Genomic DNA, 18481 nt, shown 5'->3' on the forward strand with positions numbered 1-18481 from the left:
AAGTTAACCTTTTTGTGCATTTTCTCATATTAATTCGTGTACATAAATGTATGGTCAGGCCACCCAGGATGGCCGTTCTCTTGTTCTCTGTACATCCCCTGCTCGACCAATCCCTGCCTCACCTACACCCTACTCGCATGACTGACCTTCCTACATACTTGCCCCAGGCCCCAACTAATGATTGTTCTAGCTTTAGATCAGAACTCTCCACTCTGCTTAAAGGGGCATGCCCCTCTGCTGGTTTCCCAGGTAACTGATGAGCCAACCTGAAGTCAATTCCCCCATAACTTGTAACCTCCCCCTGCCCCTGTGAGCGAAGACTGCCACCATGTCCTGCCAGCCATGTGCCACACACAGTGGGGTGTTGCTCCAGGACCTTGCTTCAGACGTGTAAGCTCCCCATCCATTAAACCCTTATGTCTCTGTTGCCGACTCTGGACTCTTTCTTCGGTCTTGAAGCTGGGCAAGTACAGGCCTTTCAGGCCTGCATGGTTAGCCCAATAATAAAATACAATTTTCATATATACTCAAAATTGGAATCTTTCTATGAATACATAGTATACTTTTTCCATTTAACATTATGTCCTATGTGATTAAATGTTTTAATGGTTGCATAATATTTAACTATAAGAATGTACTAGAATGATTTTTAATCATCACCTATTGAGATTCTTATTTTCACTCTTTTCCTGACTCAGAACTACACATTCATTTAGATTGTTGCCAGTAGTTTACTGTTATGAATTATGTTCTGATGAATACCTTTATGCATAAATCCTGTATCTTTGATTATATTTACTTGGAAATATTGAATCACTGGACAGAGGTTATTATCTTTTTAAGGCTTTTATATAGATTGCCAAATTGTATTCCAGAAAGGTAAATTATAGTTTATTAAGGGGCAATTTAGATAATTTCATTAGGTTTTTTCTTTTGTTGGCTTTTTTTTTTTTTTTTTCTTCACAAATGTTTTAATAATGTGATTTAATAATCACAGCAACCCTATGAAATGTTATTCTAGTTTTACAGATAAGGGAGTTAAGACCTGTTTCCCTGCCCCACAAGTGTTTTATATATATATATATATATATATATATATATTTTTTTTTTTTTTCCTTTAACATCCTTATTGGAGTATAATTGCTTTACAATGTTGTGTTAGTTTCTGCTGTATAACGAAGTGAATCAGCTATATGCATACATATATCCCCATATCCCCTCCCTCTTGCGTCTCCCTCCCACCCTCCTTATCCCACCCCTCTAGGTGGTTGCAAAGCGCCAAGCTGATCACCCTGTGCTATGCAGCTGCTTCCCACTAGCTATCTGTTTTACATTTGGTAGTGTATATATGTCAATGTTGCTCTCTCACTTCGTCCCAGCTTACCCTTCCCCTTCCCTGTGTCCTCAAGTCCATTCTCTACGTCTGTGTCTTTATTCCTGTCCTGCCCCTAGGTTCATCAGAATCATTTTTTTCTTTTTTTAGATTCTATATATATGTGTTAGCATACGGTATTTGTTTTTCTCTTTCTGACTTACTTAACTCTGTATGACAGACTCTGGGTCCATCCACCTCACTACAAATACAAATATATATATATATATATTTTTTAATCCAATAGCATTTCAATGAAGAGACTATGTGATGTACGCTTGGATTGTTTTATTTTTCTTCCCTCCTACTCAACACTTTCCAGCAGCGTTTCAACTTCTCCTATCTTTTGAGATTAGCCATCTGATTAAAATGATCTTTTAATATTCAAAATATTAATTTTGATGTAAGATTTTTTCTTTGTTTTTTTAAATTAATTTTTATTGGAATTTCATTAGGTTTTGAAACTAGCGATGGATATGACCTAATCAAAAGGAGGCTGGCAGGTGCAAGGGCACTGAATGAGAAGTATCAACAATTAATTGTATCAACTAGAAATGCTTGTGTTATATTGTGGAGTGAAGAGGGATAGGGTTGGAACTCTTGGGACAGGTGAATGCTAGATGAGAGAATTTCAGTTTTTTTAAATAGATGTTTGGAAGCCACTGTAAGATTTTGAGAAGGAGAGGGATAAAACTGTTTCTGGAGGTAAACATGTCTTTACTCAGATTAGTAACTTGGTGACTTTAAGCAATTGAATTTACTACTTAAATTTCAGCTGTGTGTCACTCACTTTCCAAAGGGCTTAGGGAATCCAAATACCTTTCTGTTCTCTGTTGCATACCACTACAGCTGTGGGAGATTTGTGGGAGGCTATTTCAAGTATTCTCTACTCAGATATTTCTCTGAACCATTTTTAACCCACTGCACGGGCACACCATTTTGGACATAGCATTCCTCCCTCTCCCTCCCTTCCTCCCTTCCTCCCTCCTCCCCTCTCTTCCTCCCTCCTCCCCTCCCTTCCTCCCTCCTCCCCTCCCTTCCTCCCTCCTCCCCTCCCTTCCTCCCTCCTCCCCTCCCTTCCTCCCTCCTCCCCTCCCTTCCTCCCTCCTCCCCTCCCTTCCTCCCTCCTCCCCTCCCTTCCTTCCTTCCTTCCACTTATATTTATTAACAGCATGCATGATTCTATGGAAAGCAGGCTTGAAACCTGGTCATTCTGACTCTCAAGAGCAGTGTGTTCTGAGGACAGCTGCCTGTAGCTCTCTCTTGAACTCCACTGGTGTGTACACCTTGATGATGTTGTGGTACTGGCCTTCTGGCACCATGTGATCTGGCCCCTTCCCTCTCAAAGGGGAATAGACTGGGGTCCCATTTGATGGCATCCGCATGTAGCTCCCTGGGATGCAAGTTGCAGCTCCTGCAGAGCTTCCTGCTGGGACCAAGCATGGACCTGATGACATCCCTCTCCATCTTATGCTCTCACTGCTTATACAGGGAGTACTTCTTCAGAAGCTGAGCTCTCATCTCATCTCTTCCAAGAGGAGCTCCACCTGAGGCTGCTGTTTCGCTTTATCCAAGAACTCACAGGGGTAATAAAATCCTCAAAGGGAATTAGCTCCTGGCTAGGCTTTCCTCTTTTTCAAATGTTCCTTTGCTGCTTGGTTTTTTTTAAAAAATTTAACTACCTCTCTCACAGAGGTTCTGCTCTCATGGGAACAAGTTCCCAGAACGTCAACAATGAAGCTTTCTGGTAGGTGTCTCTAATCTATGTCTGCCAAATTCCCAAAGTGGCCATGGCCTTTAGGCTGCTTCCAGGCACACACCCCTTTGCAGTCAGGGCCCATGTGCCCCACACAGAGATCCAGACATAGCATTTCTTTAAAGAGAGTTTAGAATGTCTCTTGTTTGTGCCAGGGAAAATGAGGAATAAATTTCACTGACTAGAGATTCCCCTAATCTTATCGGGAAATGGAAGGTATCATAATTGAGGGGGAATGGAAACATTCATTGGTTTAATATTTCCAAAATATTGTCTCTGTTACATTATTATTAGATGTGGCATTTCAGAAAGTTTATCATGGCACTAAACTCAAGGTGAGCTGAGTGTGAAGAGAGCCTGGAAGCAGGTCATATACTCTGTGCTTACCTCCAGGAAACCATTTAATTAGAGTATGATATGCTGCCCCGTAAGAAAGTTCTAGAAAATCCAATATAACTTGTAATTTCTCTGGGAAAAATCCTCAAAATATATTTTTTTTTTACTGAGAGTGCGCCTGAAGTATTATCTTTATGTATAAAAGATTAAATTTTTTTCTCTAAACACAGATTTCTGGCAGCACTCTATTAATCATCATAAACTTTCTCCCAGAGTTCAAAAATCCTTTTAGAAAGAGGGGAGAAAATGAATATTTTTCCTCTGTAGAATGTAAATGAATTTTGGTGTAAGTCATGTGGATCTATATCGAATAACCAGGCAGTTTATTAATTCTAAGAGTTTCTTAGCTCAAAGCATTTTTATGTGCATTGTAATTTGTGTTGAAGACTCAGTAGTGGTGTTGTACTGTTCTTTTTTCTATTTCCAGAGCTGAAACTTCAGATACTTGTTCTTTTCTATTAACTTTGCATTGTTTCATCATATTTACCCTTAATATTTCAAGATTTTCTTCACAATAGAAAGGATAGGCAATACATTATAATGTCTAACCCAGTGTGCCTTGTACACTTACGCTGAAGATCTATTTAGTTCTCATCACTCCCTCTCCTCCTTTGGTGCCTATAACACATTAATCTTTTGGTTCTTTTCTTTACTGCTTGACTGGATGACTTCTCTTTATCCTTTCAGTCCCTGGATGTTGATATTCACCACAATTGTATACCATGGATTCAACTATTTTCTACCTAAATATTTTTCCTGAGCTACAGATCCATTTAAAACTACTTATTGTATCAGCATCTTGGTCTGAATGCATCAGAAGTGCCTCATGTTGCAACATATTCAAATGTGAAAGTTCTTATATTTTCCTCCAAATTGCCTTGAAGCATTGTCATCCACCCTTAAGAAGCTGGAACATTTAGCATTTTCTGTGATCTGCTCTTTTCATTGCCATTGCACTAATTTAGGACTCATTTTCTCTTTACTGAGGTCACAAATAAATTTAGAAAAGATCTTATTATAATACACAAGTTTGATTCACTAAAATAAAAAAATAAAGACTGAACACTATATAAAAGGTTAGAGATGACATACATCTTAATGAGCAATGATGAGCATTGTAAAATTATTCCATTTGTAATCACTTGATCATTAGAAACTTCTTAGACTTTCTGTTTCCCTCAGTTTCAGTGTCATGGCTGTACATTTATTTGCTTTTTCGTAGATATATTCATACTGAGAGGTCTTTTTCAGTATGTGCTCCTGTGTCAGATTCTGATGTTATGACATGTGATTATTGACTTCTACCACCTCAGTGTCAATGTGATCCTCGTGAAATGATCTTACAGTATATTGGAAGCATACTCTATGTATGTACCAGCAACCTCTCTTCTTATAATACAAAAGGTAGTAAGATCTGATGCAATAGCTTCTTTACCTGCTCTGCTTTTGTTTTATCTCCTTTTTGTATTGCTAGGTAAAATATCTAGGTAGAAAAATCTAGATATCCTTTTTGTATTGCTGTCCCTTGCTCCCACTTTTTCTAATTATTCTCATCAGTAAAAACTTAGAGTACAATCAACATCCTTTTAGTAGCAAAAAGGATATATATAATACATTTTAATACAATGGATTTTTACATAAAAGGATTTGAATTTGGGAATGCATTACTGTATTTCATAGGGCTTTGTGTTGTTAACCCAATTTTCATACGCTTATGCTCATGACATTATAAAATTAAGGTGCTGGTACCCTTTTCTGGATAAATTGTTAAATGCCTAATTCCTCCCTCTATTCTTTCTGTTTCCTTCCTTTTCTGCCCGCCTTTTTAAATTGTTACTTCTGGCAGGTGCATATTTTCCAAAATGAACACTGTTGTGAAAAAAAAAAGTCTCTGGGTTCTTTAACAGCAGAAGGATGCACTTCATTTTAGTTTCTTCAGAGACGGGGATCTCAAGAGGTCAATGCAAACATTGGCAGGTACATTTTTTTTTAATTAATTAATTAATTTATTTATTTTTGGCTGTATTGGGTGTTCCTTTCTGTGCGAGGGCTTTCTCCAGTTGCGGCAAGTGGGGGCCACTCTTCATCGCGGTGCGCGGGCCTCTTACTGTCGCGGCCTCTCCCGTTGCGGAGCACAGGCTCCAGACGCGCAAGCTCAGTAGTTGTGGCTCACGGGCTTAGTTGCTCCGCGGCATGTGGGATCTTCCCAGACCAGGGCTCGAACCCGTGTGCCCTGCATTGGCAGGCAGATTCTTAACCACTGCGCCACCAGGGAAGCCCGGCAGGTACATTTTAAATAGTCATATACATATGAGGGAGCAGATGTGCGCCAATGTTGCCCTGAAGAAATGATATTAGTGATGTATACCTGGATCTATGTCTGTACTTTGTTTCCTCAACTAAAGTTAAAATACCTGGGACCCCACAATATTTTTGTTGTCTATCCTACCACATGGGGATATAGTATTGTGAAAGGAGATTCATAAATATTTGTTGATCCATGATCTAACCCTGCCTGGGTGTTTTATACAATGCCACATATCCTGAAGAAACAGCTTGGTATTAACTGGGAAAAAAAGCCCAGCATTTATTTGTTGCTTATCTATGATTTACATAATTTTCCAATTTTGCTTCACAGTCATTTATTCATTAATGAATAAATGGAGTAATTCTAATGGGAAAAAAACAGGACTGATCATAAAATAGTGTTAATAATTTATTGGAAATCTAAAGAAGCTAGGTATAATATGTTTCAAATCAGTACCATTCATTAACTTTTAGCCACTGTATTATGTACAGCACCTAGCCCACTGAGAATATTAAATGTTTATAATTAATTATAGTAATTCCCCTTTCCCATTCTATTCTCAAGATCTACTTTGAGAAAAGAAATGGCAGTTTATATACTTCCATTTATATTTGTTGTGTTTCTTTAGGTTTTTCATTACTTAACTCAGATACCAAGAATCAGTTGTTTTGTTTCCTTCTTGCAATAAAACAAAACAAAAAACCTCTTACATTTTGGTTTCAGTGATTAACTTTTATGTTCCCAGAGTAATGTAGTGTATATATAACAAAAAAATTAATGGTATAATCCTCTGGGAGTATACCTATATGTGCTGTGTCTCTTCCTCCATCTTTAAGTCTTAGAGCACTTGGTTCCTGACAAAGCACTATATTTGGTGGTGGTACAAGAAGCATTTCTCATTTCTGGAACTAGATGCGTTCCTGCAAAGCCTTATGTAAAAGTATATGTTAAATATAATAAAGGGGGCTAAATATTTCAGGAAAATGCAGAGTGAAATATTTTGTGAAATACAGCCATCTTCACTTTTTTGAAAGTAAATATCAAACATTAATTTTGGTGCCTGACACTTAATTTCTTGTTCTTGTATTGACATGTAATTTATTTATAATGAAATTCATCAATTATAGTTATACAATTTGTTGAGTTTTGACAAGTGTATACTATATTGAAACTACCACCACAATCAGGATATAGATTTCCATTATCTGAAAAAGTTCCCTTATGTACATTTGCAATCAGTCCCGTCCATACCCAGGCCCCAAGCATTCTTTGATCTGTTTGCTTACTCTATAGTTATGCATTTTCTAGATGTTCATATTAATACAGTCAAGTAGTATGCATTCTTTTGTGTCTTGGCTTTATTCACTCAGCATAATGTTTTTGAAATTCATCTGTGTATCAGTTGTTTGTTCTTTTTATTGCTGAGTAGCATTGCTTTTTATGGATATAGCAAAATTTGTTTTTGTGTGGACATAAGTTTTCAACTCCTTAGGTAAATACCAAGGAGCATGATTGCTGGATTATGTGGTAAGGATATATTTAATTTTATAAGAAACCATCCAGTTGTCTTCCAAAGTATCTGTACCATTTTGCATTCCCACCAGCAATGAATGAGAATTCCTGTCGTTTCACATTCTCCCCAGCATTTGATGTCATCAGTCTTCTAGATTTTGGCCATTCTAGTAGGTGTGTAGTGGTATCTCATTTTTAATTTTAATAAAGTCAGCTTATCAATTCTTTTTTTCATGGATTATGCCTTTGGTGTTGTTTCTAAACAGTCACCACCAAACCTAAGGTCATCTAGATTCTCTCGTATGTTATCTTCGAGGAGTTTTATAGTTTTGCACTTTATATTTAAGTCTATGATCTTTTTTTTTTTTTTTTGATGTGGACCATTTTTAAAGTCTTTATTGAATTTGTTACAATATTGCTTCCGTTTTATGTTTTTTGGTTTTTTGGCCACGAGGCATGTGGGATCTTAGCTCCCCGACCAGGGATCAAAGCTACACCCCTTGCATTGGAAGGCGAAGTCTTAACCACTGGACTGCCAGGGAAGTCCCATGTGATGTATTTTGAGTTAATTTTTGTGACGAGTGTGAAGTCTTTGTCTAGATTCTTTTTTTGTTGTTGTTCATTTGTTTCAGCACCATTTGTGAAGAGACTCTCTTTGACCCATTATATTGCCTTTGCTCCTTTGTCAAGGATCGGTCAACTATATTTATGTGGGTCTATTTCTGGACTGTCTGTTCTGTTACATTGATCTATTTGTCTGTTCTTTCACCAGTACCATCCTGTCTTGATTACTGTAGATTTATAATAATAATTCTTAATTGCTAATGTAAATGGTATTGTGTTTTTAATTTCAAACTCCACTGTTCATTGCTGGTATGTTAGGAAAGCAATTAAGTTTTGTATATTAACTTTGTATCTTGCAACCTTGCTGTAACCACTTAGTTCCAGGAGTTTTTGGTTCATTCTTTTGGACTTTCTACATAGGCAGTCATGTCATCTGCAAATAAAGACAATTTTAATTCTTCCTTCCCAATCTATATAAGTTTCATTTCCTTTTCTCTCCCAGTGGCATTAGGAAGGATTCCAGTACAATGAAAAGTGGGGTATGAGGGTTATTCTTGTCTTGTTCCTTATCTTAGTGGGAAATCTTTGAGTTTTTCAGCATTAAATGTTTTAGCTGTAGGTTTTTTGTAGTTTTTTTTTTTTTAATCGATTTGAGGAAGTTTCTCTCTATTCCTAGTTTACTGAGAGCTTTTATCATGAGTGGTTGTGAATTTTGTTAAATACTTTCCTGCATCTATTCACATGTTTATGTGATTTTTCTTCTTTAGTCTGTTAGTGTGATGGATTACATTAATTGATTTTCGAATGTTGAACCAGCCTTGCGTACCTGGAATAAATCCCACTTGGTTGTAGTATATAATTCTTTTTCATATTGTTGCATTTGATTTTCTAATATTTTGTTGAGGATTTTTGCATCTATGTTCTTGAGACTATTGGTCTTAGTTTCTTTCTTTTGCAATATTTTTGTCTGGTTTTGATGTTAGGGCAATGCTGGCCTCAATGAACGAATTAGACATATTCCCTCTGCTTCTGTCTTCTGAAAGAGATTGTAGAAAATTGGTATAACTTCTTCCTTAAATGTTTGGTGGAATTTACCAACGAACACATCTGGGCCTAGTGCTTTCTGTTTTGGAAGATTATTAATAATTAATTCAATTTCTTAATAGATAAAAGTCTATTCAGGAAATTTGTGGCATGGGCTCTAAAGAGACTAGGAGCGTCTGTTGGAGCCCAGAAGGGGGTGGATGATAAACTTGAGTGTTCCTCTTTAGTTTCTTCAATTGTAGGGAAGGCAGTGGTTTCTGACTCAGGAAAACAATCTCAGCAACATGTGGAACGACATTGAGCTGCTAACGATGATACAGGAAGTGGGTACCTAAGTGTTGGTTCAAGAAAAGAACGTGGAACTGCTTTATATCAAGTAGATTTACTAGCAGACATCTCCGGAAAGTTACTGAAGTAGATGTGGTTGGCCTGTGTCAAGAAGGAAAGTTTCTTTTGGTTGGGGAGAGAAGTGGCAACTTACAAAACAAACATTACTCACCAACGCTTTTGTTCAGAAAGCTAACGATGAAAATCAGTGTACTTACCGAATCTTGTTATTGGGGAAGATAGTTCAAATGAAGGTAGCTTTTATATGTTGCTTCTTACAAACAATGGACTTTTTTGTATTACAAACCTTCAGCTTGTAAAAATTCAGCAAGTGATTGAAAAGGTAGACTTCCATATGGCAAAAAAGTTACAAGGACAAATCAAGTCCAGTTTTATTTCTACTGAAAATTATCATACCCTTGGTTGTCTCAGTCTTGTGGCTGGTGATTTAGCAAGCGAAATCCCTGTGATAATTGGGGGAACTGGTAATTGTGCATTCTCAAAATGGGCACCAGATTCTTCTAGGAAAGAGATGACCTAAGTGAATAGTGTTATTGATGCAGAGATTATTGAAGGTGCAAAGAAGTTCCAGCTGATAGACAATCTACTTTTTGTTTTTGATACCAATAATGTGCTGAGCTTATGGGATATTTACATCCTAACTCCCATGTGGGACTGGCCCTCCCTTCACATAGCAGAGTTTCTTCTCACCACAGAAGCAGATTAGCCTTCATCAGTCATGCGGCAAGGGATTACAAATCTCACATTAGTAGCTCTGACAACTACTACTACTAATAAGATGAGAAACCTCACGGTCTATTCATTACCTATGATGGAAATACTGTATTCTTTGGAAGTATCTAGTGTTTCTTCTTTGGTCCAAACAGGAATTAGCACAGATACCATATACCTTATGAAAGGAATTTGCAAAAATGATCCAAAACTATCTGAAGACTCAGTCTCTGTTTTAGTACTCAGATGTCTTACAGAAGCTTTACCAGAAAACAGGCTGAGTTGGTTACTTCACAAACACAGATTTGCTGAAGCCAAGAGCTTTGCCACTCAGTTTGGACTAGATGTTGAGCTTGTTTACAAAGTAAAATCAAATGACATATTGGAGAAACTAGCTTTGAGTTCTCTGGACACCAGTGAGCAGGCCAAATGGCAAAAACTTGTAGATGAAGCTAAGGAAAATCTGCATAAAATCCAGGACAATGAATTTGTGGTGAATTACTGCTTGGAGGCTCAATGGATAACCTATGAAACTACCCAGGAAATGCTAATTATGCCAAAACCAGACTTTTGAAGAAAGAATATAAAACTGTTCCTGTCTATTCTGATGGCTTAAAAGAGGTACTGAGGGCTCATGCAAAGTTGACTACTTTTTATGGAGCATTTGGACCAGAAAAATTCAGTGGTAACTCTTGGATTGAATTTCTGAATAATGAAGATGACCTTAAGGATACTTTTTTACAGCTAAGAGAGGGAAACCTTGTTTGTGCACAGTACCTTTGGCTGAGACATCGGGCAAACTTTGAAAGCAGATTTGATGTGAAAATGCTTGAGAACTTGCTCAACTCAATTTCTACACCAACCTCTTTGCAAAAGCTTTGTCCATGGCTTAAAAATGATGTGATCCCATTTGTGAAAAGGACTGTGCCTGAAGGACAGACAATTCTTGCAAAATGGTTGGAACAAGCAGCCAGGAACCTTGAACTAACTGATAAGGCAGTGTGGCCAGAAAATGGGCTTCAACTGGCAGAGGTATTTTTTACAGCAGAAAAACCATATGAGTTAGGATTGGTGTCCTCTTGGTGTTGGAGTTCCTTGGATTATCAAAACACAGAGGAAGTATGTCAGTTAAGGACTTTATTAAATAACCTGCGAGAGTTAATCACACTGCATAGGAAATACAACTGCAATTTGGCCCTCTCTGATTCTGAGAAGGAGGATACAACCACAATTGTATTCCGAATGTTTGATAAAGTGCTCGCCCCCTAGCTTATTCCTTCCATCTTCGAGAAGTTTATAAGAGTTTACATGAGGGAACATGACTTGCAGGAGGAGGAACTTCTCCTTCTGTACATAGAGGATTTATTGAAGAGCTGTAGCTCAAAGTTCACCTCATTCTTTGATACAGCATGAGAAGCAAAAGCTATGGCAGTAATAGGATGTTTATCTGACACAGATGTAAGTAAATAGTGATCATATAGATTTTCCTTTTGAGCATTGCATCCTTTCTTAAAACTTTTTTTTCTGGTCACAAAAGCAACATATATTTGTTAGGGAGAATTTGTGTAATATGAAAAAAGAATAAAAAGAAAATAAAAACCAAAAAAAAAAAAAGTCTATTCAGGTTGCCTATTTCTTCTTATGTGAGTTTTGGCCACTTGTGTCTTTTAAAGAATTGGTCCCTTTCATCTAGGTTACCAAATTTGTGGGCATAAAGTTGTTCGCAGTATTTCTTATTTATCCTTTTAAAGTCCATGGTATTTGTAGTGATGTACCCTCTTTCATATCTGATATTAGTAGGTTTTGTCTTTTTTTTCTTAGTTAACCTGGCCAGGGGCTTATCAGTTTTATTGATTCTTTTTCCCAGAGAACAAGATTTTGATTTTATTGATTTTCTCTACTGGTTTTCTGTTTTAAATTTCATTGATTTTGCTCTATTTTTTAGAAAAATATCATTTGGAATTCTACCTTATGGTCTGGTGTTTTATTTACTTATTTATTAAAAAAAATTTTATTTATTTATTTGGTTGTGCTGCATCTTAGTTGTGGCAGGCGGGCTCCTTAGTTGCAGGTCTCAGGCTCCTTAGTTGCAGCACGCAGCCTCCTTAGTTGTGACATGCAAACTCTTAGTTGCAGCATGCATGTGAGATCTAGTTCCCTGACCAGTGATTGAACCCGGGCCCCCTGCATTGGGAGTGCGGAGTCTTATCCACTGCGCCACCAGGGAAGTCCCTGATTTTGCTCTAATTTTTATTATTTCTTTTCTTCTGCTTACTTTGGATTTAACTTGCTTTTCTTTTTCTAGTTTCCCAAGATGGAAGCTTAGATGATTGATTTTAGATCTTTCTTCTTTTCTAATCTATGCATTCAAAGGTATAAATTTCCCTCTACCCACTGCTTTCCCTGGATCCCACGAATTTTGATAAGTTTTATTTTCATTTTCATTTAGTTCAGAATATTTTTAATGTCTCTTGAGATTTCTCTTTTGACCTATGTGTTGTTTAGAAGAGTGTTATTTAATCTCCACGTATAATATTTGGGAATTCTTTTTCTGTTATTGATATCTTGTTTAATTTTATTGTGATCTGAGAGCAGATATTGTATGATTTCTATTCTTTTAAGTTTATTAAAGTGTGTTTTATGGCCCAGAATATGGTCTATTTTGGTGAATGTCCATGTGATATTGAGAAGAATGTGTATTCTGCTGTTGTTGGATGAATAGATCTATAGATCTGGTATACCGAGTTGATTGATGTTGTTGAGTTCAACTATGTCCTTATTGATTTTCTGCCTGCTGGATCTGCCCATGTCTGATAGAGGGTGTTGACATCTCCAACTAAGATAATGTATTCATCTATTTCTCCCTGCAGTTCTATCAGTTTCTGCCTCCTGTATTTTGACACTCTATTGTTAGGTGCATACACAATAAAGATTGTTATGTCTTCTTGGAGAATTGACCCCTTTATCATCATGCAATGCTCTTCTTTATCCTTGATAACCTTCCTCACTCTGAGGAGGTTTTCTTTTGATTTTATTTCCCCAGTAAAATAATAAACATGGCTATTAATTGAGAATGATATGGGAAATGGTATGCTGGAGGAGAAAACTGAAAGTCTGAAAGAGTCATATTGGAGAGTGGAAAATACATTTTTCTCCAAACAATGTTAGGCTGCTTTGTTTGGTTTTAGGCAGAGAGTTACATTTAGCCAGGATTGGGATTTTTCAGATAAGTACAATAAAGAGAAAAAAGAGGTTGATTATGATGAGTGAATGTCACTATAAGTTATAAATTCTAAATTATTCCTGGCCATAGAAAAATATATAAAGTTTCATTTTATGAGGCTAGCATAATGCTGGTACTTAATCCCAACTAAGATAACACCAAAGTAAAAATTTTTTAAAAATTAACTCTCTCATGTCTATGTATATCTAGGTATAATATTACAAGAGAATATAGCAATTTAATCAAAAGATGATGCCCATGACCTAGTAGAATCTATTCTAGGATTGGAAGGATGGTTAAACATCAGGAAATCAATAATATCTTTCATTGCATCAATAAATTAAGGAACAAAAAGCTATATTAGTATATCAGTAGATACTGAAAATCTATTTGTGGCCTAAATAGATTTTCAGTATATATTATGATTTTCTAAGACTCCACTCTTATGGGAATTTTAACAAGTAGCCTTGATTTGGATAGCATCATGTTCTATCTATTTAAGGCAACATACTTGCTCTTTTAAAAGTTTTACCTGATCAATCTCCTTATCCACAAAATAGAAACTATAAAATAAATGGAGATATTATGCTTAAATTATTTTGTGATTTAAATGATATAACACATTCAAAATGCACTGTAAGAATTAAAATGTGACATATGTTTAATTATTGAAACATAATTATTTGTCTTATTAAAGCTCCATATGCACCTATAGTTGCTGCTATTGCAGATATGGGAATTATTATAATGTATAAAAATAATTGCATATATCTACAGTTTTCTTGGATTTTTAGGCTTACCACCTGAATTTTACCGATTTAATGTTGCCTCATAATTATATTGCAGTATGAAAATTTATATTTATTGTTCCCCCAGCCTGAAGTAGTTTCCCTGTTGAATAAGCCAACAAGTACCTTGAGTGCAGCACTTCAAATTTTATACATTTTGGTTAAAAGTGGAATTTCCAAATATTAGAGACTGTAACTGTTGAATTTAACTTAATAATACATTAGAATTATAAAATCGATTTGAATTATAAAATTGCGTGGCTTATATTTGAATAACCAGGTTTACAGAGCATGCATTAGATTGCCTGGCATAAGGTCAATCCCATGTTATTTCAGAAAACTTCAGGAAAATGTAGTGTGGGAGACGGAACACTTATTTGGAAACTTAAACTTTTATATAATAATTAACATTTATTTTCAACTTTTAGGAAAATTTTATTTACATTTTTTATCCTTGTTTAATTTCCATTCAAGATTCTTTTAATCCAATTGCTTAAAATTTTTATGATTGCTTATTAATATTGAAAATATAATACTTGATTCCTAAACATTGGAATATAATTAACAGTAAGGGGCCTTCATCTTACAGATGGAGAAACTGAGATGCAGAGAAATTAAGCTCCCAGGGTCATAGATCTAGTTAGTGGCAAATCTAGTACTCTAACCTAGTTTTCCTGATTGTCATCCCATCTCATTCTTATTTATCTTACACCAAATTCTTCTCAAATCTCTCATGGACTGGGTGCCACATGCATATATTTTATACATATTTGGATTTTATTTGATTGTTTATTTGGGGGTAGTCCAGAGAGCTAGGTAAAATGCTTTAAAAATTCAGTCTTCATAGGCTATTAGACTAGCTCCTAAACACACCATTTATGTGTTTGTCTTTAGAATGTTCCATTCCCTTCTTTTTGTTTCAGGTCAACCAAGTCTTATTTATATAAAGAACACCTGTACATAATAATAACCTGGCTATAGGAAACCTTTAGGGCAGCTCTATAATTATTGAAATAATCAAGTCCCTTTGAGAAAAATCATTTTCTGAATGATGCTATTCTCCAAAGTGCTGGATTAAACTACCTCAGTTGGTAGAGATCTCAGAGTTCAGAAAGCCCTTTAAATGTAGAAGAATACAAAGATAGGAAACGTGTTTGTGTAGTGTATTTGGACGCTTCTGGATTTCCTCATCACAGCATACTTAAAATAAACATTTGAGAGTTAGACAGAAATAATACCACTCTATGCAGACTGAATACTTGTCAGACACTACCTTCTCTTATTGTGATTCTAACAACACTTAATCATTATATATAAATATAGAACAGAGTTGTTTTGACCAAAATTTAACTAATATCGGTAGCACCAGTTACTGAGTCTCCAAAGTCCTTTTTAAGGGTTGAGGAGAAAGTAGGATGTGGTTAGGCTAGATTTTATAAACATATTGTACTAACTCATATTGTTTCCAAAAAGACATTTAGATATTTGAGCTTTTAAAAACTGGAATAATTCGCCATTACATTATAATATCTCAATAATCTAAACGTCTGTATAATGCACAGAAGAGCTGTACATTATACTTTTAATAAGAAAAGTAAATCTTTAAAAAATCTCTTATAAGTTTAGTTTGAAATGCCTTATGGGGTTTGCTTTTAAGGAAGGCCTCAGCAACTTTAAAAAATAAATTTGAGAACTACTTGGAAAGATGCCTAACAAGCTCTATTTTATCTGCTTTGGGAAATATGAATTTTTCCATATTTTCTTAGATTGATTTGCTTAACATAAGCAGAACAGAATTTATATATATTGTTAAACCTATCTTAGAAATTGATCATAAAAGTACATGCCTTAAACGTATTTTTAAAAAGTACATGCATGTATTTTTTAAAGCATACTAATATCCAATTTTCTTATTATTGAAAAGTTCAAACATATAGAAGTAGAGAGAATAGTATGATGAAGTTCTTTGTACTAGTCACCCAGCTTCATCAGTGATCAGTATTTTACCAATCTTGTTTCATTTATCCTCCCTCTTTTTTTTTTTTTTTTTCTGGAGTATTATAAAGCAAACCCCAGACAACAATCTTAACAATAAGCAATATTGTTGCTTATTAGATCTGAATCTTTACACAAACTGGTGAGTGAAAGATGTTCAGAAGGTGTAAAATAGAGTGGGAGCAGAGGGGTCACACTTACACCGGATCCTTGGTAAACAATGGCAGAAGTAATATGCAAGGCTTAAGAATCCTTACTCTTCACTCGTTGCCAGAGCAACCGAACAATGTTCGGTTGTGTCATGTGCACTTGTGCCCTTGTGGGGAATGATGATGGTAAGGTCCGTATGAGATGCTGAGCAACACACCCTGCAACCTTGTTGCTGGATGGGGTTCCCTGAGAAAACGACTCCTAACTGACTAGGGCATAGGAGGCTTGTAGGTAGTGCTGTTGAGATCAACACCTGTGGAACAGAAGTGAAATGGAAGAAGCAGGACTGGACAGAGGGAGTTGAGCTGGAAAGTAGTCTCAACAGAGGCCTTAGCCAACCCTATGGTAAATTCTGATCAGGACGGCAGACCTTCGGATCAGTAACTGGGGCAGTCCAGGGGCAGGTCACCTGGAATGGGGGTGGATATTGGGTGAGGAGGTTGTCTTCAGCCAAGGTAATCCCTATTTATTGTTGCTTACAATAAACAGCTTTCCATAAGCAGCACTCCCAGCAGCCTGGGGAATAAATCCTTCCTCCCTGAAGTGGAATCTGGGCAGCATATCAGAGTATCCACTGCACATATTTTTAGCGGGAAAATCTGTTTGTACATTTTAGGTTTTTCCTAGGTAGCAAAGTTATGAAATGCTTTTATGTGCTAGGTATTTTACATACCTTATTTTAAAAAATTTTTTGTATTGGAATATAGTTGATTAACAGTGTTGTGTTAGTTTCAGGTGTACAGCAAAGTGATTCAGTTATACAATTTTTACACATTATTTTTAATCTTCACATCAGCTCTGTAAAATAGCTATTATATTTTTATGATAAGGAATCTGAGAGGGTAGGTGGCCTGTCCAAGTTTACACAGCTGGTATGCATGGAAGAATTGGCATTCTAACCAAATTCTCTCTGACCCCCCAGCTCTTACCACCATGCAGCATAGCCTCCCACTATACTACAGTACTGTGTCAGCACACCTGTAATTAAAGCCCTCAGCACATGCATTATTCCTTTACTTTTTGTTTTTATCTACCAGTTAGATTAGCAATGTATGTTTTTAAAATTTAAAGTTACGTTTAAGACCTTCTAAACCTATTTGAAATTCAAGCGATATGACTCAAGGTCTAGTAGATTTCCCGAACAGGTTGAAACATGTTCTCTATACTTCTTTAGAGCTTATTGAAACCAGGAGGTTAAAAAAAACTAACCAAAGGCATATTAATGCCTCTGTGATGATTTCTCTTTTGGATATGCTGTGCTCTGGAGAAGAGACACTAGATAGTCAGTATGAATCATTGTAACCGTTATTCCTAGCCTTTTTAGCTACTGAATGGGAATAGAGGAGGCTGAGTTCTATTCATAACTCCTTCAGTATTCCTCCCTGAGTGATCTAGGGAAAGCCACTTAAGCCACTACATGCTTTAGTTTCCTAACTTGAAAATGGCTGTAATAATATCCACTTTTCCCTTACTTTAAGTGACAGTTATAAGAACAGATTAGATGCTTTGTGAATGCTTTGAAGCAACTCCCTAGGAACATGATGTTTCTTAATACTTTCTGTTAGCTAATCAAATTTGTGAATTACAATCTCTCTATTAATTTTCTTAGAGAATATAAAAATCTGTAGAAATATATTGCAAATGAATTTTATAAGCAAACTCATTAATATATTACTGAGAATTTTCATCAGCAGTCAAATGAACTAATTGAGTTTGAATATTAGAAAGGCATTTGACTGTTATGGTAAGCAAAATAATGGCCCTCAACAGTGTCTACACGTTAATCCCCAAATCTGTGAAATGTTGCCTTACACGACAAAAGAGACTTTGCAGATGTGGTTAACCTAAGGATTTTGAGATGGGAATATTATCTTGGGTAATCTAAGTAAGTCCAATGTAATCACAAATATGCTTATAGAAGACAAGAATATCAGAATAGGAGAGAGATTTGAATATGCCATGCTGCTGACTTTGGAGGTAGAGGAACGGACCATGAACCAAATAATGCATTTCACCTCTAGAAGCTGGCAGAGGCAGGAAAATAGATTCTCCTAGAGCCTCCAAAAGGAATGCAGCCCTGACAACAGAACTATAAAATAATAAATTTGTGTTTTTTTAAGCCAGGAAATTGTGGTAATTTGTTACAGCAGCAATAGGAAACTAATGCAACAGTACTGTCATTTCATTTAACCACTGGATCTTGGTTCATATGAAATAAAAAATTGTCCTTGTTTGTCAAGTCTGAGAACCACAC

General features: G+C 36.1%; 1 protein-coding gene and 1 pseudogene across 5 annotated transcripts in view; one reads left to right on the top strand and one right to left on the bottom strand.

Moving 5' to 3' along the window:
- Nucleotides 1-18481, top strand: part of ANKS1B (ankyrin repeat and sterile alpha motif domain containing 1B) — a 1182139-nt gene that overhangs the window by 387211 nt on the left and 776447 nt on the right. The window lies entirely within an intron of this gene.
- Nucleotides 2593-3164, bottom strand: LOC133101291 (large ribosomal subunit protein mL40-like; annotated as a pseudogene).

This window comes from Eubalaena glacialis, chromosome 11 (assembly GCF_028564815.1).
Source record: "Eubalaena glacialis isolate mEubGla1 chromosome 11, mEubGla1.1.hap2.+ XY, whole genome shotgun sequence".
Lineage (NCBI taxonomy): Eukaryota > Metazoa > Chordata > Mammalia > Artiodactyla > Balaenidae > Eubalaena > Eubalaena glacialis.